Source organism: Salmo trutta, chromosome 15, assembly GCF_901001165.1.
Source record: "Salmo trutta chromosome 15, fSalTru1.1, whole genome shotgun sequence".
In the NCBI taxonomy this organism is placed as follows: Eukaryota; Metazoa; Chordata; class Actinopteri; order Salmoniformes; family Salmonidae; genus Salmo; species Salmo trutta.
The window spans coordinates 7,303,697-7,327,358 of NC_042971.1; the positions used below are offsets into that span (position 1 = coordinate 7,303,697).

At 37.2% G+C, this 23,662-nt stretch overlaps 1 long non-coding RNA gene across 1 annotated transcript; it reads right to left on the bottom strand.

The window, feature by feature from the left end:
* Window positions 1-20,817: 20,817 nt before the first annotated feature.
* LOC115148409 (uncharacterized) lies at window positions 20,818-23,439 on the bottom strand. Its single transcript, XR_003866660.1, has 2 exons — window positions 23,353-23,439; window positions 20,818-21,033 (listed from the first exon to the last, which is right to left on the bottom strand). It is a non-coding gene; the product is annotated as an uncharacterized LOC115148409 (long non-coding RNA).
* Between the last annotated feature and the right edge of the window lie 223 nt (window positions 23,440-23,662).

Below are 23,662 nucleotides of genomic sequence, written 5' to 3' on the forward strand. Positions count from 1 at the left end.
AGAAATAATCACGAGAGTATTGTTTCCTCAATGACCTTTAGTGCAATGAGTTAAAACCCGCAATTTCCCCCGAACTTGGGTGGAGACCAGAGCAATCGATCTCAGGCTCATAGATTAAGAGCATTTAGTAGATCACAGATTAACACTTTTCCCCTTCAATTTGGCACCACAAAATAAAGTAACTAATATAACGTTTACACATTCCTTTTACAATTTTTACCCTTTGTAAGCTTGACGGATTTTAACTTTTTAACACAATTATATGAATGTTATCCATCTCTATCAACTAATACAGAATGCATGATCTTTTTAACCTTAGATGTTTTAAGATCCTCACATACTATGAACTTACTAATACTTTTTAATGTATAACAGGCTATGAGTATTTCCTTTAACCTGTCACAGTTACAACAAACTGAATTGTCAATGGAGGTCTTCCTCTTTATATAGCCTGCTACAGCATGCAATACTATTAACTCACAAGGGGGCTTAACGTTACATGTACAACACTGTCCCATTTAGGAAACGTTACATGGACAATACTATCCCATTTTGGAAACGTTACATGGACAATACTATCCCATTTAGGAAACGTTACATGTACAATACTATCCCATTTAGGAAACGTTACATGGACAATACTATCCCATTTAGGAAACGTTACATGTACAATACTATCCCATTTTGGAAACGTTACATGTACAATACTATCCCATTTAGGAAACGTTGCATGTACAATACTGTCCCATTTTGGAAACGTTACATGTACAATACTATCCCATTTTGGAAATGTTACATATCCACCAATACTATCCCATTTTGGAAACGTTACATGTACAATACTATCCTATTTTGGAAACGTTACATGTACAATACTATCCCATTTAGGAAACGTTACATGTACAATACTATCCCATTTAGGAAACGTTACATGTACAATACTATCCCATTTTGGAAACGTTACATGTACAATACTATCCCATTTTGGAAACGTTACATGTACAATACTATCCCATTTTGGAAACGTTACATGTACAATACTATCCCATTTTGGAAACGTTACATGTACAATACTATCCCATTTAGGAAACGTTACATGTCCGCCGCCTTGTGGAGGGAAATTAATATCTTAGATGGTAGCTGTAGATGGGATTCAAATGCATAATGGTATTAATAATAGTGTCTAGACTACCTCTTTTTTATAAATGCCCTTCAGAATCCAAACACAGTATTGCCACGCAGCAAAATGTTGCGTATAATCTTTCAAGTCAGCCTGATAAAATATTGAACAATTTGTGTACAAAGATATCTTGAAATGTGATATTAGGCCTGTATGGCAGTACTGTTACTGTATGGCAGTACTATATTGGCTAGTGCTTTCTCTAATATGCTCTTCTATTTTGCATTCAATTGTATGTCTGACATTTATCTTTCAATATTTACTTAATATATTTTAATGCTTGTAATTCTTTGACACATTTTCTCTTCCTTTGAAATTCTTATAGGACAGAACATGGACACAATGCAATTGGGATCAAGAAGAAGGTACAGATATGTTGTAGGACAGCTGCATTTGAAGTGTACATTTAACCTACATAGCAGTCAATACAAACTGACATCTATTAGCATACAAATGTGTGCAAATGATCTTTTCAGATCTTCTCAGAAATGAATCAAGTCCATGGAATGGATATAGACAAAAAGATAATCCAAGGACTATCAGAGGTAGAGAGGCGAGGCAGGGGTGAGGACATCATCCTGCTATTTTGACAGTCCCTGAAGGACAATACAGAAGAGGGATTTGCTCTCATTCCTTCCCTTTCTCTAATGTATTTTGTAATAAAATTAGCAAGTGTAGTAAGATCATTGCTTTACTTTACTAGGACTGGAGACCACAGCAGCGATTCTGCTCTTGTCCTACCTCTTCAATGAGGACACGAGTGGCCTTTATGTCCATGACAAGGTATGTCTATGCACCAATCATCTGTTTCTTCATTAACATAGGTGTGCATGCTTATATAAAACTACAGCTGAACATTTGTTATGTTCTTTGTTAATTGTATGTGTATTAATCTCAGACAGACCTGATATCGACCATAATTTGACGTCCTTGGACGTCAGGTGCTGACTGGGTATGATCAAAGTTATTCCATTTAGTTACACTATAATAAATGTTGCTGATGCCACATCGCCCGTTTTCAAAGGGAGTCGTTGGTTTTTAGGGGCAGTCGCTTTTGAGCTTTTTGTCTGAAAGTATTTTCTCAACTGCGATACCAACTCCAGTCAGCAGATGGCGATGTGCGTCTTTCAGGTGATTCTGCCACTGTGACGTATAATCTAGTGGACGGGACGCGTCTTCAGCATCAACAGCTAGTCAGCCACCTTGGTTCACTCTAACTTTATGGAAAAAGGTTTATTCAATAAATCTAGCAACTCCTCTCATACTGGGAAGACTCCCCCCCCCCACACACACAAGCCTTAAGGGCAGATTTTATTTCAAATGTAGTACCCGGATGGAGAAAATCCAATAAGCGTTTTATAGTTACATCGTTAGGGTAACTTAACCTAAAGTGGACACACTCCCATCAGTTTCTGAGACAACTGCCCAGACTGTGTAGACTGTTAAATAATGCCTAAACCTCATCTTTATCAAATGATCCATTAAAGATACCAACTCAAAACCTACGTTCGTCTACATATGGGTTGTTTAAATTGTATCTAATTATATTCCCAGTATTACTTTATCAAATCTCTAGTAATCATTATACACACATACAATTCGTCATGTTTTCATATATTTACAGAATCCATATAAAACGTAAGAAATTCTCAGGTAGTCACGACAACCATTCCATTTGCTTTTTCAAGGACTCTCCACAGCTACGAAGCAGCTCTCCAAACATACTCCCAGCAGAAAAAATACACTTTTGTTTCCCGGACAATGACCATGGGATCGTCAACGGTTCTCTAACCTCCCAGAGACCACGGCAAAATCAAGCCTCCCAGGAACTATAGACCTTCTGCTGCTTTCTAAAATATCATCCCACTTATTATCCACATTTCAATCATCTGATTCAGCATATTTCTATGTTACTATCCAGACGACAGATTAAGACTCATTTCCACTGTCACACAACTCCCATATCACAGTCACACAACGCTCATATCACAGTCACACAACACTCACATCACAGTCACACAACTCTCATATCACAGTCACACAACTCTCATATCACAGTCACACAACTCTCATATCACAGTCACACAACTCTCATATCACAGTCACACAACTCTCATATCACAGTCACACAACTCTCATACCACAGTCACACAACTCTCATATCACAGTCACACAACTCTCATATCACAGTCACACAATGCTATTCCCAAACATACCTAATCAATTAGTTGTTTTTCAACAATATTTTAACCTGCAGGAATATTTCCACATTTATCTAATGGTTAGTTCCTAGGATAATGAAACTCATACATATACATCTTTCAATACTTCTAAAATGGGGTCCAGGTTTAAAACAATTACAGGTTTAAAATAATTACAGGTGCACCTTACTATCTTGTATTATATCATGAATGGTCTTAACTAGTAAACACAGATTCTAAACACAGCCCTGTTTACACCTCCACACAGGAATACACACTCACAGCCTCCTGACTGGGCCCTGTTTACACCTCCACACAGGAATACACACTCAGAGCCTCCTGACTGGGCCCTGTTTACACCTCCACACAGCAACACACACTCAGAGCCTCCTGACTGGGCCCTGTTTACACCTCCACACAGGAATACACACTCAGAGCCTCCTGACTGGGCCCTGTTTACACCTCCACACAGGAATACACACTCAGAGCCTCCTAACTGGGCCCTGTTTACACCTCCACACAGGAACACACACTCAGAGCCTCCTGACTGGGCCCTGTTTACACCTCCACACAGGAATACACACTCAGAGCCTACTGACTGGGCCCTGTTTACACCTCCACACAGGAATACACACTCAGAGCCTACGAGGCTTTTCTAAAAACTCCACTTTGCATGTTTCGCTCACCTCTTTCTTTTTTTAAAACTACATTCAAGATGTGGTATACACTTGGCTCGCTGCCTCTCAGAACAAAGGTGGGTCCATTTGCTCTGTTCCCGCAGTGTGGTCTCTCTGAGATCCCAAGTTAGAGGGATCCCTGGTGCACCATTTACCCAGGTCGTCAGGAGCGGCCACCAAGTCAAGATTCACATCCCCAAATGTGGTTGTTAATTTCTTTAATATCAAATGAGACAAACTTATGACACAAGTCAGAGTTATTCTTAAACTAAACCTTTATTCACTTATAAGGGATCAGGTCAATACAACAGACACATATAAAGTGAATCAATTGGGTGCCCTACGATAATGATGGCTGGTCGAACAATCAACCCCAGATGATTCATTGAGAGATGAATCACCCCCAGATGATTCGTTGAGAGATGAATCACCCCGAGATGATTCATTGAGAGCCACGAGATGTAAAGGCCTTTTACAGCCAAGATACACCCCTTTCAACCTACATGACGAAAAACAGATATATAGAATGGATCACAAGGTTAAGATTTGAATGCAAGATACTTATAATTCTCAGCAGACAGTATCTGCTGTAAAAACAGTACTCTTTGTGTAGAGACCAGGGTCTGGCCCTGAGGTCATCTCTCCCTGGTACCATATAGAACAGAAACATTAACTCATGCTCTGGAATGTGGTCTCTTTAGGTTTTATCACCCAAAAGACATTGTAAATCTCCTGTCAGTGTTTTCTCCCAGAGGCCCTTCCTCAGTAGAACACAGACAATAGTTCTAAGAACCCTCTATTCTGTTGCATAAAACAACCATTTGATGCAATAAAAGTATTATAACATAATCTTGCAGTTTTGATCTCAGTGTCCACTGAAAGTTGACTAGTAACAACAACTGGGACCTAAAAGACACCCACCATGAGACCCACTAAATCTGGCCAAGAAGAGGCAAACAAAAGAAAAACCCACACCAAACTTAAAGACAGGAAGCAAACAAAAAAGGTGGAGCAACTAAAGGTGTTGAGTCTCCACATGTATCAAGACAACTGGAACACTGGGCCAGACACTCTTAAATAGAACCTGGACCAGCTCAGGTGAAACACCTTCCCACTAACGAGATGGACAGGCCAGCACAGGTGTAACACACACTAACGAGGTGACACCAATCAGTGCGTCCTACGTGCTAACAAACTAGACGTGCTAAAGTCCAACCTCAAAACAAAATGAAAAACCAAAGACTAACACCTTAAAAGTTTGCTTACCACCAACAGAAAACAACTTCAATTTCACATTATAATCAACTACAATGCTTCACCTTCTACAATATAAACATGGTGTCTACTGGCTGTCAACAATTTTAAAAAAACAAGAAAAAAACCTTGTCTTCCTAAAACTCACTAGCTTCTAGAACTCTGGTCTTCCTAAAACCCACTAGCTTCTAGAACTCTCCTCTTCCTAAAACTCACAAGCTTCTAGAACTCTGGTCCCCTTGGAACGAAAAATACGGAAAAGAATAACAGATAAAACTCATCTCCAAACGGAAAACCAGTCAAAATAAATTGTAATCAATGGCAACGCACTGGCTAAACACAAAACTTTTTAACTGCCCACAATCAGCAACCAAGTTGTCCTTACTACAGACATGTCTGATTTCGAGCTTCTCTCTCTTCTCAGGGTTCACTAGATAGGCATGTTGTTGGATCGGGGCCCAGTCCCCAATGTCATGCTCTAGTACATTTGGGTTGGCACATCTGAGAATGAACCCTGATATTCTAATAGCAGGGCAACAATGTCAATATAATTGTACCAAAAATTGTCAGTTGGTTGCATAAACAAATATTTGGTTGCATAGTCCTTTTTTCAAAGTATTTTCAATTACATTTTTCTAGGTAGGATAGCCCCAATGTCAAAACACAGTTTTAACATGTACAAATCAATAACCAATATGCAGAAACAGTTTGTGATAAATTGAAAACCTAAACATAACATGTGCTATATACACAAACATCTGCCACATTAATCATATTACTTTTTAAGCACAGGCACCAAAAACGCTGTTGTTTTGACAAGTAGCAATAAATCACTGATATCGATTAGGGGTGAAATCAGGTTGTACTTGCTGTTGAAACTAACACAACTAAACAAACACATGGAAATGGGAGATATATTTTACCTCACTGGTTAGAGGACAACCTGCAGAAGACAGTCAGCTACATTTTGGAGTGATGCATTTAAATTTAGGGGTCGCTAAACAAAGGAACACAACACTTATTTGTCATAACTCATCGCTAAAATCATTTGTGCGAGAGGAGGGAGATGAGGTTGCACGCCCTGTTAAAACTAACAGCTCAAAAACCACACGGAATCTGGGAATAATGTGTACATCCCTGGTTAGAAGACAATTTGTAGAAAACAGCTAGCTACATTTTGAAGTGATGCATTTTGATTCCAGTGGGTCACCAACGTGGTAAGTGTAACACAACTCTCTTTTTGTTAGTCACTTTTTGTTAAATCTCATAAATAGTAACTCTTCCATTTCAGAGCCTGGATTTTCCCCCTGAGGCTAATATCCATATCAGGCTGAAATCAATAGAACAGGGGACAAACGTTTAGGTTCTACATTGTGACATCATTAAAATACTCCTACAATGTTAAAAACATTCTACATTGTGACATTAATTCATAGATATCATGAAACAACTCCTTCATGTATGTATTTTCTGATATTTGATCAGAGATTTTTTATCAGATTATCTCTTGTCACAGCTATAAGGTTTCTCTCCTGTGTGTGTTCTCTGGTGTTTAGTCAGACCACCAGACTCAGTAAAACTCTTCCCACATTGACCACAGCTATAAGATTTCTCTCCTGTGTGCATTCTCTGGTGTAAAGTCAGATGGTCAGATCTAGTGAAACTCTTCCCACATTGATCACAGCTATAAGATTTCTCTCCTGTGTGTATTCTCTGGTGCACTGTCAGATTGCCAGATTTATGAAAACTTTTCCCACATTGACCACAGCTATAAGGTTTCTCTCCTGTGTGTATTCTCTGGTGCACTGTCAGAGATGTAGATTGAACAAAACTCTTCCCACATTGAGTACAGCTATAAGGTCTCTCTCCTGTGTGGATTCTCTGATGAATATTAATGCCTGAGGAGGTGAATCTCTTCCCACAGTCAGAGCAGCAGTAAGATTTCTTCCCTGTGGATCTCTGCAGGTGTTTATTGAGGTGTTCTGATCTGGAGAGACTCTTCTCTGCCTCTTCAGCATCAAGAGGTTGTTGAGACTCCCCAGAGGATCCACAACTGTCCCGCCTCTCTCCTGTGTGAACAACAAAGACAGACAGATGGTTAAAGGCCCACAACAGCAGTAATCCACTGTAAAAGTGTTGCCAACAGCGCAGCCATGATGTTGTACAACAATTGACGTCTGTAATGAATGTTAAAATTATTTGACAATTGTCTTAAAATGAGCTAGAATAGTCATATTTTGTCTTGTTTTCACATTAGTAGTAAAATCGATGATGGTAGGCTAGAAATAAGTTAAAGTTATTGAAACTCGAAGCAGTGTGCCAGACAACTCTTTGTATCCAATGTAGGCCCCTTTTTGTGTTTGCTAAAATTGCGGCACGAGGGCGATGCACATGCAATTTGATTGCAGAAACTCCTCCCTGCTAATGAGGAAACCGCTAGTTATGGATGTAGTATATCTGCCTGGAGCAAAAATGGTGAGCAAAGATTTTAGTTTTTCACAATGTATTCTGAATGTGAACGGGGAAAACTCAGGGGAGAAACCTCCATTTCCAGGTTGCTTATGAGTGCATTTCACACTACTTTGGATTGTAATTGTAAGGCTCGTTTGAATGTCCTGCTTAATATAATGTTTGTGTCATCATCGCAAATAAACTACTTTGTACTTAAAAACACTTCAACCATTAAAATGCTCTTTGGCTTTTCCATCAGCTTGACAATGAGGGTTTGTACAGTTTGCCAAATTGGCCCATAACTTCACCTAACAATAACATAGACCTACTGTCGGACCCATAACTTCACCTAACAACAAATATAGGAAAATATCTCTGTGTGTTGTACAATAGCCTATCCATCAAGGAACAGTTCTCTACACATTATGAGCGAAGTATCTCTGTGTCCAAACAGACTAACGAGACCCTACAGTAAATCAAGCAGACAATAACACTTTATAAACATCAATTTGTTAGGGATGTTGGATCCAACGTGGAGCACGGCATAACTGTCTTTACCAGAGTAATGAATGAAGAAGCACTTTTGTTGTTGTTGCATGTCGTGATGTTTGTCATGTGACTGTCATTCAGAAAATGATTTCCTGGATCAGCTGATGATAGTTGAACATGTGGCTGTAACTAAACAGCTACAGTATTAAGTATTATGTGTAATTATTTAAGAACCGCATTAATGACAGTATCCATTTGGGTGTCAATAAAGTTAAGGTGACTCTCGGTTAGAACCATTGGATTTAGCAAACTCTGAAATGATTTATGAGTATAACTACTGTTCCCTGAAGGAGGGAAACTAGGTACAACATACTATTAAATCCGTGCCTCTCTGGAAGCCCCGCCTTCCACAGGTGATGACCGTGAGGCTCGGATTTATTCCTTAAATTTAATACCGCTCTTCACCGACCCAGGAAGGGGTGGGGCCAAACAGGTGTTGTACCTCGTTTCCCTCCTTCAGGGAAGTGTAATTATAATCAAAGTTACACTCCCTTTCAGTCAGTCAACTTCGGTACAACATACTATGGGGAAATACAATCATTCCCCTACCGACCCAAACAGATACTAAATGAAACGGCCCCTGGCAGACCACCCAGACCTGACCCCGCAAGATGCGTCAGTTGTCAATTTATTAATTGTCTTTTGTTTGAAACTCCTGTCAATGTTGAGTAAGGACGGGCACCTGATTACACATATAGAAGTAGGACTAGTCTACCTGGCCTGTACACAAATGTAGGCCTATAAATGTGCCCATTTGGGGATGTCTGATAGTATTTCAACCTGGTCGAGAATAATTTTTATTTTATTAATACATGTGGGTGGTGTTTATATATGGAAAAATACACATTAGAAATTTTCAACCAATCGATTGGTAGAAACAAAATTAGACTCTTGGTTGGCCAAGATTTATTTTAGTTGGGGACAGCACTAGAAGATGATTTTGGGGCTCCCGAGTGGTGCAGCGGTCTAAGGCACTGCATTTCAGTGCTTGAGGCGTCACTACAGTCCCTGGTTCGAATCCTGGCTGTATCCCAACCGGCCGTGATTGGGAGACGCACAATTGGCCAAGCGTCGTCCGTCATTGTAAAAAAGAATTTGTTCTTAACTGACTTGTCTAGTTAAATAAAGGTTACATTTGAAAAATGTAATAAAACATAGAGCGTTCAGACCCTTCCCCTTTTCCACATTTTGTTAAATTACAGCTTTATTCAAATGTTTAAGAGACTGTCGACCAATCATGTTCACATTGTCATGCTGTGACACGCAATTCCTAAAATACACGTTATAAACTAAGCTAATTGTCCCAAAATCCCTTTTAAAAAGTCAGGGTACGAGTGAGAAACCGGCAAGGCACCAACTTTGAGAAGGTTCTAAAACAAAGGTTTCAAACCAATTCATTAATGTTATTGAATCATATAAATGTTATTGAATCTAGGTATGTTTCACCCTTAATGTAATTGAATCTAGGTATACAGTTGAAGTCGGAAGTTTACATACACATTAGCAAAATACATTTAAACTCAGTTTCTCACAATTCCTAACATTTAATCAGAGTGGAAATTCTTCCCTGTCTTAGGTCAAGTAGGATCACCACTTTATTTTAAGAATGTGAAATGTCAGAATAATAGTAGAGAGAATGATTTATTTTAGCTTTTATTTCGTTCATCACATTCCCAGTGGGTCAGAAGTTTACATACACTCAATTAGCATTTGGTAGTATTGCCTTTAAATTGTTTAACTTGGGTCAAACGTTTTGGGTAGCCTCCCACAATAAGTTGGTTGAATTTTGGCCCATTCCTCCTGACAGAGATGGTGTAACTGAGTCAGGTTTGTAGGTCTCCTTGCTCGTACACGCTTTTTCAGATCTGCCCACAAATGTTCTATAGGATTGAGGTCAGGGCTTTGTGATGGCCATTCCAATACATTGTTGTCCTTCAGCCATTTTGCCACAACTTTGGAAGTATGCTTGGGGTCATTGTCCATATGGAAGACTCACTTGCAACCAAGCTTTAACTTCCTGATGGATGTCTTGAGATATTGCTTCAATATATCGACATACTTTTCCTTCCTCATGATGCCATCTATTTTGTGAACTGCACTAGTCCCTATTGCAGCAAAGCACCCCCACAATATGATGCTGCCACCCCTGTGCTTCACAGTTGGGATGGTGTTCTTCGGCTTGCAAGCCTCCCCCTTTTCCCTCCAAACATAACGATGGTCATTATGGCCAAACAGTTCTATTTTTGTATAATCAGACCAGATGACATTTTTTCAAAATGTACGATCTTTGTCCCCATGTGCAGTTGCAAACCGTAGTCTGGCTTTTTTTATGGCAGTTTTGGAGCAGTGGCTTCTTCCTTGGTGAGCGGCCTTTCAGATATAGGACTCGTTTTACTTTGGATATAGATACTTTTGTACCTGTTTCCTCCAGCATCTTCACAAGGTCCTTTGCTGTTGTTCTGGGATTGATTTTCTCTTTTCGCACCAAAGTACGTTCATCTCTAGGAGACAGAATGCGTCTCCTTCCTGAGCGGTATGACGGCTGCGTGGTCCCATGGTGTTTATACTTGCGTACTATTGTTTGTACAGATGAACGTGGTACCTTCAGGCGTTTGGAAATTGCTCCCAAGGATGAACCAGACTGAGGTCTTGGCTAATTTCCTTTGATATTCCAATGATGTCAAGCAAAGAGGCACCAAGTTTGAAGGTATGCCTTGAAACACATCCACAGGTACACCTCCAATTGACTCAAATTATGTCAATTAGCCAATCAGAAGCTTCTAAAGCCATGGCATAATTCTCTGGAATTCTCCAAGCTGTTTAAAGGCACAGTCAACTTAGTGTATGTAAACTTCAAACCCACTGGAATTGTGATTCAGTGAATTATAAGTGAAATAATCTGTCTGTAAACAACTGTTGAAAAGTAGATGTCCTAACGGACTTGCCAAAATTACAGTTAGTTAACAAGAAATGTGTGGAGTGGTTGAAAAACGAGTTTTAATGACACCAACATAAGTGTATGTAAACTTCCAATTTGACAACAATTTGACCCCCACAGCAAATCTTAACTGCCAATTATAGAATATACTATATAGCCTTGAAATCAGGTTAAAACTATAATTTTGACCTCATGGGTGGCCAGTCCTTGTATTTATAGTGTAGTCAATTCAGGCGGTAGCCCTGAGCTGGACTCAAACCTGGGTCCAGCAACTGTCAAGCCAACATCTTATAACTGTTACACCAAGATGTCTGAACTTCTTGACAAGGTCCTTAGGTTTTGGATTAAGGTTGATACAATAGCTTCCTCTATGAATGTGAGAGTGGTTACATTTCTCCAGCCCCCATCCCTCAGATGTTTACCAAACCAAGTCTCTGGACAGCCATTTTGTTTCTGTTTAAAACCTAGGTTACCCCTTTAAATAAGCCACACAATCAACCAATCAATCTGCAGATCAAACAATAACATAGTTGTAATTCCATCACTGTTTTGGTAATAAGATGATTATGGGGTTGGAGAAATGTAACTAATTTCAAATTCATAGACAGACCTATGGATGCAAGGACTGACCATCCATGATATCAACATTATAGTTTTAACCATGTTGAGTGTTTACAGTGTTTGTTTATCATTTAAATTGTTTCTAAACATTGGAGTAAAAAAAGCTTATTTGGGGTTCTGATGGGGTACAACAGTTGAACTAAGCTCATGAGGCATGTGTTATATTCTTCAAGAATCAATGGCTATAAATTAATAATTTAAAGTCCAAATATGGATGTAGCAATTACATATTTCCCCTTTAACACCACACATCAGCTCAACAACTGCAGAGTTTGTGCCTCTGTTTTTAAGACAGTACTTACTAGTGTTAATCAGGGAACGGTTTCTCAAAACCATCTTATTGCTAAGTTCACCGTTAGAACCATTGGACGCCTTAAGATGTTCAACGTTGGATGTCTTAAGATGAGTTTGGGAAACCGGGACCAGATATCCAGTTTCCTCCTCTTCATCCTCGTCTTCTTCCAATGTGACAGTAACATCCTCCTCCTCTTTCACTCTGAACGCGTCTTCCTCTTCTTTCACTGTAACGTCTTTCTCTTCTTCTTTCACGGTAACAGCCTCATTCTCTACTTGTTTTTGTATTGTAACATCCTTCTCTTCCTCCTCCTCTTTCACTAGAGCTTCTTTCTCCGTCCAGCAGACCTCCTCTTCTTTAGCAGGAGGAGAGTAGCTTAGTGAACTCATGGTCGGGGATGTTAGCTAGCTAGCATTAGCGACTAGCCTAGTTCTAAGCTAACTTAGCAAACCAGCTAGCTGACAAACAACGTAAATATATAATTAAATGGGCCAACAAGTACATACGACAGAAGTGTGTTTAATACACAGCGACTAATATACACCAAAAACAGTGTAAAGAGCGTGAATGTTGTAGCTATGTTTGCTAGAAAGCTACCGAGGTGTCTGACTAGCTGTTGTTGTTGAAGGAGCGTCCCGTCCACTAGATTATACGTCACACTGGCAGCATCGCCTGAACCTAAAAGACGCACATCGCCATCTGCTGACTGGAGGGGGCAACGCAGTTGAGGAACCAAACGTTTATTTTTCATTTATTTCATAAAAGGTTAATATTATATTAAGTCGTTCAAAGAGAAGCATGTGTTAAATGATTCGTGTTTAATGAGTGAGAATTTAAAACAAACTTTACACCCACTACATATTTGCATTGAACCATACTTCTGACATGGATCATTTTGACCCCAGAGGCATATCTTTTATCATAGACAAAATGTGGTTTATTCAATTCTTCCACTTTTTCATGACTTTGTCAATCAACTGGTTGTTAATACATCTAAATCATGGTTTAGTGTTTCTGTATCAATATGGACTTTTAACAAATTCAAATCCTTTGGAGTCATTTTGACCCCAGACAAAAGCACCTTTGATAAATAGGACGTTTATTTCAAATCAAAATCACATTTTATTGGTCACATACACATGTTTAGCAGATATTATTGTGGGTGTAGTGAAATGCTTCTGTTTCTAGCTCCAACAGTGCAGTAATATCTAACAAGTAATATCTAACAATTTCACAACATATACCCAATACACACACATCTAAGTATTTGAATCTAGGTTTCTCTGTAGACATGATCCATCCCACCAGAGGGTGGAGGGGCACCTGTATCAGTGGTTTGACCAGATAGACACCTGCAGATACACAGTATAGTGCCTCCCATGTACTCTCCTAAGATTGGACTTCTCTATACCACGTATCACATGACTGTGTACAAAACTGCCAGGGGTAGAAAACTCTGCCAGTGATAGAAAGTCTACCAGGGGTATACAGTGCATTCGTAATGTATTCAGACCGCTTCACTTTTTTCCACATTTTGTTACATTACAGCCTTATTCTAAAATGGAAGATTTTTTCCCTCATCAATCTACACACAATACCCCATAATGACAAACCAAAAACATTATTTTTTTTAAATATTTTTTTTTACATTTTTTGCATATTTATTAACTTAAGTATTCAGACCCTTTACAATGAGACTCGAAATGATTCCATTGATCATCCTTGAGATGTTTCTACAACTTGATTGGAGTCCACCTGTGGTAAATTCAATTGATTGGACATGATTTGGAAATGCACACACCTGTCTATATAAAGTCCCACAGGTAACCAAGCCATGAGGTCAAAGGAATTGTCCATAGAGCTCTGAGACAGGATTGTTTTCAAGGCACAGATCTGGGGAAGGGTACCAAAACATTTCTGCAGCATTGAAGGTCCCAAAGAACACAGTGGCCTCCATCATACTTAATGGAATACTCTTCCTACAGCTGGTCACCCGGCCAAACTGAATCCGTGAATAAAGAGACACAAATATATTAATACAAGTATTTGTATTTATTATGGATTCCCATTAGTTCCTGCCAAGGCAGCAGCTACTCTTCCTGGTGTTTATTATGGATCCCCATTAGTTCCTGCCAAGGCAGCAGCTACTCTTCCTGGGGTGTATTATGGATCCCCATTAGTTCCTGTCAAGGCAGCAGCTACTCTTCCTGGTGTTTATTATGGATCCCCATTAGTTCCTGCCAAGGCAGCAGCTACTCTTCCTGGGGTTTGTTATGGATTCCCATTAGTTCCTGCCAAGGCAGCAGCTACTCTTCATGAGGTTTGTTATGGATCCCCATTAGTTCCTGTCAAGGCAGCAGCTACTCTTCCTGGAGTTTATTATGGATCCCCATTAGTTCCTGTCAAGGCAGCAGCTACTCTTCCTGGGGTTTATTATGGATCCCCATTAGTTCCTGCCAAGGCAGCAGCTCCTCTTCCTGGGGTCCAGCAAAACAAAGGCAGTTTTACAATTTTCAAAATGTTACAATAAAATCACAACACACTGCGTGCCCTCAGTCACCTTGTCCTAGAGAGATTTACATGGTTATCAAAACGTCACACCAGGGTGAGCCTAAACAAAACACAGCCCTATGGGAAGAATGAATGGTGGAAAAACGATGTGAACCATTTCCCTGTTTGAACTCTAGTCTGACAGCCCAAACGAAAACACACATTCTCAGTCAAAAACACAAGTCAGAACACAGCCTCTCTATTCTCTCATGTGTTTTCAGGTTCTCTGACTGGGAAAATGTCTTTCCACAATGAGAGCAGTGGTATGTCTTCTCCTCCTGTGTATGTGTATGTATTCTTTCATGCTCTTTCAGGTACCTTAACCGGGTAAATCTCTTTCCACAGTGGGAGCAGTGGTAAGGCTTTTCTCCTGTGTGTATTCTCTCATGCTCCTTCAGGCTCCCTAACTGGGTGCAACTCTTTCCACAATGGGAACATTGGAAAGGCTTTTCTCCTGTGTGTGTCCTCTCATGCCTTTCCACGCTCCCTAACCACCTAAAACAATTTCCACACAAGGAGCAGGTGTAAGGCTTCTCTCCAGTGTGTATTCTCTTATGTGTTCTCAGGCTCCCTAACTGAGTAAAACTCTTTCCACACTGGGAGCAGTGATGTCGTCCTGCTGGTTTGGACATCTCAGGGTCTGGTTCCTCTGAAGGACTTTTCCTGCTGTCAGAAGGAGAGTCTGGCCTCTCTCCTGTCAAAGACAAACAGATTATATAATTAATTAAACAGAGACCTGAATGAAACCTCCACATGATAAAACTTCCTATGATGTTTAATCTAGATTAGATCCCTCAATCACCTGAAGTCAGTTTTCACAAGTATTATTAAACCCACTTCAAAATGCAGGTCTCTGGTGCTTCTTAGGATGTCCAGGCAGGTGATTCACTTCTAACCGAAGTCTTGCAGGTGTTTACATGGTTTTACACATCTGCCAGGTCATCGAAAAATCTAATTTCAGTACCAGTGTATTATATATATAAATCTAAATTCAGTACCAGTGTATTATATATATAAATCTAATTTCAGTACCAGTGTATTATATATATAAATCTAATTTAAGTACCAGTGTATTATATATATAAATCTAATTTCAGTACCAGTGTATATATATATAAATCTAATTTCAGTACCAGTGTATATATATATAAATCTAATTTCAGTACCAGTGTATTATATATATAAATCTAATTTCAGTACCAGTGTATTATATATATACATCTAATTTCAGTACCAGTGTATTATATATATAAATCTAATTTCAGTACCAGTGTATTATATATATAAATCTAATTTCAGTACCAGTGTATTATATATATAAATCTAATTTCAGTACCAGTGTATTATATATATAAATCTAATTTCAGTACCAGTGTATTATATATATAAATCTAATTTCAGTACCAGTGTATTATATATATAAATCTAATTTCAGTACCAGTGTATTATATATATAAATCTAATTTCAGTACCAGTGTATATATATATAAATCTAATTTCAGTACCAGTGTATATATATATAAATCTAATTTCAGTACCAGTGTATTATATATATAAATCTAATTTCAGTACCAGTGTATATATATATAAATCTAATTTCAGTACCAGTGTATTATATATATAAATCTAATTTCAGTACCAGTGTATATATATGTAAATCTAATTTCAGTACCAGTGTATTATATATATAAATCTAATTTCAGTACCAGTGTATTATATATATAAATCTAATTTCAGTACCAGTGTATTATATATATAAATCTAATTTCAGTACCAGTGTATTATATATATAAATCTAATTTCAGTACCAGTGTATTATATATATAAATCTAATTTCAGTACCAGTGTATTATATATATAAATCTAATTTCAGTACCAGTGTATTATATATATAAATCTAATTTCAGTACCAGTGTATGTATATATATATATAAATCTAATTTCAGTACCAGTGTATTATATATATAAATCTAATTTCAGTACCAGTGTATTATATATATAAATCTAATTTCAGTACCAGTGTATTATATATATATATAAATCTAATTTCAGTACCAGTGTATTATATATATAAATCTAATTTCAGTACCAGTGTATATATATATATAAATCTAATTTCAGTACCAGTATATATATATATAAATCTAATTTCAGTACCAGTGTATTATATATATAAATCTAATTTCAGTACCAGTGTATATATATATAAAAATCTAATTTCAGTACCAGTGTATATATATATAAATCTAATTTCAGTACCAGTGTATATATATATAAACCTAATTTCAGTACCAATGTATTATATATATAAATCTAATTTCAGTACCAGTGTATATATATATAAATCTAATTTCAGTACCAGTGTATATATATATAAATCTAATTTCAGTACCAGTGTATTATATATATATATAAATCTAATTTCAGTACCAGTGTATTATATATATAAATCTAATTTCAGTACCAGTGTATATATATATATAAATCTAATTTCAGTACCAGTATATATATATATAAATCTAATTTCAGTACCAGTGTATTATATATATAAATCTAATTTCAGTACCAGTGTATATATATATAAAAATCTAATTTCAGTACCAGTGTATATATATATAAATCTAATTTCAGTACCAGTGTATATATATATAAACCTAATTTCAGTACCAATGTATTATATATATAAATCTAATTTCAGTACCAGTGTATATATATATAAATCTAATTTCAGTACCAGTGTATATATATATAAATCTAATTTCAGTACCAGTGTATTATATATATAAATCTAATTTCAGTACCAGTGTATTATATATATAAATCTAATTTCAGTACCAGTGTATTATATATATAAATCTAATTTCAGTACCAGTATATTATATATATAAATCTAATTTCAGAACCAGTGTATATATATATAAATCTAATTTCAGTACCAGTGTATTATATATATAAATCTAATTTCAGTACCAGTGTATTATATATATAAATCTAATTTCAGTACCAGTGTATATATATATATAAATCTAATTTCAGTACCAGTGTATTATATATATAAATCTAATTTCAGTACCAGTGTATTATATATATATAAATTTAATTTCAGTACCAGTGTATTATATATATAAATCTAATTTCAGTACCAGTGTATATATATATATAAATCTAATTTCAGTACCAGTGTATATATATATATAAATCTAATTTCAGTACCAGTGTATTATATATATAAATCTAATTTCAGTACCAGTGTATTATATATATAAATCTAATTTCAGTACCAGTGTATTATATATATAAATCTAATTTCAGTACCAGTGTATTATATATATAAATCTAATTTCAGTACCAGTGTATTATATATATAAATCTAATTTCAGTACCAGTGTATTATATATATAAATCTAATTTCAGTACCAGTGTATATATATATAAATCTAATTTCAGTACCAGTGTATATATATATAAATCTAATTTCAGTACCAGTGTATTATATATATAAATCTAATTTCAGTACCAGTGTATTATATATATAAATCTAATTTCAGTACCAGTGTATTATATATATAAATCTAATTTCAGTACCAGTGTATTATATATATAAATCTAATTTCAGTACCAGTGTATATATATATAAATCTAATTTCAGTACCAGTGTATATATATAAAAATCTAATTTCAGTACCAATGTACTATATATATAAATCTAATTTCAGTACCAGTGTATATATATATAAATCTAATTTCAGTACCAGTGTATATATATATAAATCTAATTTCAGTACCAGTGTATTATATATATAAATCTAATTTCAGTACCAGTGTATTATATATATAAATCTAATTTCAGTACCAGTGTATATATATATTTTTTTGGTTGTTGTTGTTGTTGTACCTTTATTTTTCTCACCAATTTCATGATATCCAATTGCAACTCCCCTACGGACTCGGGGGAGAGGCGAAGGTCGAGTTCCATGTGTCCTCTGAAACACGACCCTGCCAACCTGGAAGCCAGCCACGCCAATGTGTCGGAGGAAACACCGTCCAGCTGGCGACCGAAGTCAGCGTGCATGCTGACCGCCACAAGGAGTCGCTAGAGCGCGATGGGACAAGGACGTCCCGGCTGGCCAAACCCTCCCCTAACTTGGACAACGCTGGACCAATTGTGCGCTATGGGACTTCCGATCACAGCCGGTTGTGATACAGCCTGGATTAGAACCAGGGACTGTAGTGGCACCTCTAGTGACGCCAATGACAAGCATACCCATAACATGATGCAGCCACCACCATGCTTTAAAATATGAAGAGTGGTACTCAGTGATGTGTTGGATTTGCCCCAAACATAACGCTTTGTATTCAGGATATAAAGTTCATTTCTTTGCCACATTCTTGTCCAGTATTACTTTAGTGCCAACAGTCTCTCTATTCTCTCATGTGATTTCAGGTCCTCTGACTAGGAATGCTTCCTTCTTTTCACTCTGTCATTTAGGTTAGTATTGTGGAGTACCTACAATGTTGTTGATCCATCCGCAGTTCTCATATCACAACCATTAAACACTGTAACTATTTTTAAAGTCACCATTGGCCTCATGGTGAAATCCCTGAGCGGTTTCCTTCCTCTCCAGCAACTGAGTTAGTGACTGGGTATATTGATACACCATCTAAAGTGTAATTAATAACTTCACCATGCTCAAAGGGATATTCAATGTCTGCTTTTTTTTTTACCCATCCACCAATACATGCCCTTCTTTGTGAGGCGTTGGAAAACCTCCCTGGTCTTTGTGGTTGAATCTGTGTTTGAAATTCACTGCTCGACTGAGAGACATTACAGATAATTGTTTGTGTGGGATACAGAGATGCGGTAATCATTCAAAAATCATGTTAAACACTATTATTGCACACAGTGAGTCCATGCAACTTATTATGTGACTTGTTAAGTAAAATCTTTACTCCTGAACTTATTTAGGCTTTTAATTAAATTTGTAAACATTTCCAAAAACATAATTCCACTTTGACATTATGGGGTATTGAATCCATTTAACCCCAGTATCTCTACTTGCACATTCATCTTCTGCACATCCTACCATTCCAGTGTTTAATTGCTATATTGTAATTACTTCGCCACCATGGCCTATTTATTGCCTAACCTCTCTTATCCTACCTCATTTACACATGCTGTATATAGATTTTTCTACTGTATAATTGATTGTATGTTTGTTTATTCCATGTGTAACTCTGTGTTGTTGTATGTGTCGCACTGCTTTGCTTTATCTTGGCCAGGTCGCAGTTGCAAATGAGAACTTGTTCTCAACTAGCCTACCTGGTTAAATAAAGGTGAAATAAAAATAAATACAAATAATTTTTACATTTAGGCTGTAACACAATGAAATGTGGGACAAGTCAAGGGATGTGAATACTTTCTGAAGGCACTGTATATATAAAACTCCCCCCACACAGCAATCTAATAGCATCAGTAAAATCTGTTGAAATTAAACCACAGATAAATATACCTAACATAGTACATCTATTAAACAATACATCACAACACATACATCAGAAATAGTTACACATTATAGAGATCCATTCATGGATGTACAGGTCTGTTGGATAAACGTTCAGAAATGTCCACTGCTGATTTTTTCCAGGTGTCCATAGCGGACACCCTGGCCCTATGAATCCTGGCCGTGGACAAATTCTCAGTCAGAAACACAAGTCAGAACACAGCCTCTCTATTCTCTCGTGTGATTTCAGGTCCTCTGACTGGGAAAATGTCTTTTCACAATGAGAGCAGTGGTATGTCTTCTCCTCCTGTGTATTAGTATGTTGGAAAGGCTTTTCTCCTGTGTGTTTTCTCACATGCTTTTGCAGACTCCCTGACCACCTAAAACTCTTTTCACACTGGGAACATTGGAAAGGCTTTTCTCCTGTGTGTATTCTCTCATGCGTTTTCAGGCTCACTAACCACCTAAAACTCTTTCCACAGTGAGAACAGTGATAAGGCTTCTCTCCAGTATGTATTCTCTCATGCTTTTTCAGGACCCATAACCACCTAAAACTCTTTCCACAGTGGGAACAGTGATAAGGCTTCTCTCCCGTGTGTGTTCTCTCATGCCCAACCAGGGCTCCTAACTGAGTAAAGTTCTTCCCACAGTGGGAACAGTGGTAGGGCTTTTCTCCTGTATGTGTTCTCTCATGCATTTTCAGGCTCCCAAACCACCTAAAACTCTTTCCACAGTGGGAGCAGTGGTGTTGGTTAGGCGTCGCTGGGTCTGTTTCCTCTGAGGAACTCTTCCCGCTGTCAGAGTCTGGTCTCTCTCCTGCAAAAGACAAACAGATTATTTAGTTAAACAGAGAGTCCTGAATGAAACCTCCATTCAATAAAATTGTTTTCCTATGAGGTTTAATCTAGACTAGATCCCTCAATACCCTGAGGTCAGTTTTCACAACATTACATCATTAAAAATAAACTTGGTGACGGTGAGATTTAAAAACAAATGATGTAGAGCTCCAAATCTAATTTCTCAGGGAATGTCATGATGTCATAATGATAGATAATGTCATGTTTACAGGCTGAGCAGAGCTCTATAATAATAGATAATGTCATGTTTATAGGCTGAGCAGAGCTCTATAATAATAGATAATGTCATGTTTACAGGCTGAGCAGAGCTCTATAATAATAGATAATGTCATGTTTATAGGCTGAGCAGAGCTCTATAATAATAGAGAATGTCATGTTTATAGGCTGAGCAGAGCTCTATAATAATAGATAATGTCATGTTTACAGGCTGAGCAGAGCTCTATAATAATAGATAATGTCATGTTTATAGGCTGAACAGAGCTCTATAATAATAGATAATGTCATGTTTACAGGCTGAGCAGAGCTCTATAATAATAGATAATGTCATGTTTATAGGCTGAACAGAGCTCTATAATAATAGATAATGTCATGTTTATAGGCTGAGCAGAGCTCTATAATAATAGATAATGTCATGTTACAGGCTGAGCAGAGCTCTATAATAATAGATAATGTCATGTTTATAGGCTGAACAGAGCTCTATAATAATAGATAATGTCATGTTTACAGGCTGAGCAGAGCTCTATAATAATAGATAATGTCATGTTTATAGGCTGAGCAGAGCTCTATAATAATAGATAATGTCATGTTTACAGGCTGAACAGAGCTCTATAATAATAGATCATGTTTATAGGCTGAGCAGAGCTCTATAATAATAGATAATGTCATGTTTATAGGCTGATCAGAGCTCTATAATAATAGATAATTTCATGTTTATAGGCTGAGCAGAGCTCTATAATAATAGATAATGTCATGTTTATAGGCTGAGCAGAGCTCTATAATAATAGATAATGTCATGTTTATAGGCTGAGTAGAGCTCTATAATAATAGATAATGTCATGTTTATAGGCTGAGCAGAGCTCTATAATAATAGATAATGTCATGTTTATAGGCTGAACAGAGCTCTATAATAATAGATAATGTCATGTTTTAGGCTGAGCAGAGCTCTATCATAATAGATAATGTCATGTTTATAGGCTGAGCAGAGCTCTATAATAATAGATAATGTCATGTTTATAGGCTGAGCAGAGCTCTATAATAATAGATAATGTCATGTTTATAGGCTGAGCAGAACTCTATAATAATAGAGAATGTCATGTTTATAGGCTGAGCAGAGCTCTATAATAATAGATAATGTCATGTTTATAGGCTGAGTAGAGCTCTAAAATATATAATGTCATGTTTATAGGCTGAGCAGAGCTCTATAATAATAGATAATGTCATGTTTATAGGCTGAGCAGAGCTCTATAATAATAGATCATGTTTATAGGCTGAGCAGAGCTCTATAATAATAGATAATGTCATGTTTATAGGCTGCGCAGAGCTCTATAATAATAGATATTACTATTTCAGTCAATGTTATAGGCTGCATTTGATCCAATGTCAATAACGTTTTGTTGGTGTCCCACTTCATCTCTAAAGTAATAATTACTATCTTTTCTAAATGATAATTCTTAGTTTTTTTGTAGACTTACAAACGTTTGCTAATATGTTCAGTCTCCCCAAAGCGCTTGTCCTTTTGCTAAGATGTTCATTCTCCCCAAAACGCTTGTCCTTTTGCTAATATCTTCAGTCTCCCCAAAACGCTTGTCCTTTTGCTAATATGTTCAGTCTCCCCAAAACGCTTGTCCGTTTGCTAATATGTTCAGTCTCCCCATAACACATGTCCTTATGGCCAATATAGCACGGTTAAAGACTGTTCTTATGCACAACACAACACAGAGTACCTGGATACAGAACTTAGCCGTGGTATATTGGCCATCTATCACTGAGGTGTCTTATCGCTATTATAACCTGGTTACCGACTTAATTAGAACAGTAAAAATACATGTTGTCATACCCATGGTATACGGCCTGATATACCACGGCTGTCAGCCAATCAACATTCAGGGCTTTAACCACCCATTTTAAAATGTAGCTTTAACATTATATTATAACATGAATTCCTATAGTACAGAACAACATTTTCAAGTATAGAATTTCAGTAGCATGCTGCTTTAAAACAACACATTCGTTCAAAACAGTTGGACAGTTAGAGCCCGTTTTTTAAGACAGTACTTACTGATGGTAATCAGATCTCCTGACTCATCTGTCAATATGACCGTTATCTCTCCCTCTTTCTCCTCTTTCACTCCATAAACTGCATCCTCCTCTTCTTTTACTGTAACATCCTCCTCCTCTTTCACTCTGAACGCATCTTCTTCTTTCACTGAAACGTCTTTCTCTTCTTCTTTCACGGTAACAGCCTCACCCTCTACTTCTTGTTTTACTGTAACATCCTCCTCTTCCTTCTCCTCTTTCACGACAATGTTCAGCCCCAGAGCTTCTTTCTCCGTCCAGCAGACCTCCTCTTCTTTAACAGGAGGGGAGTA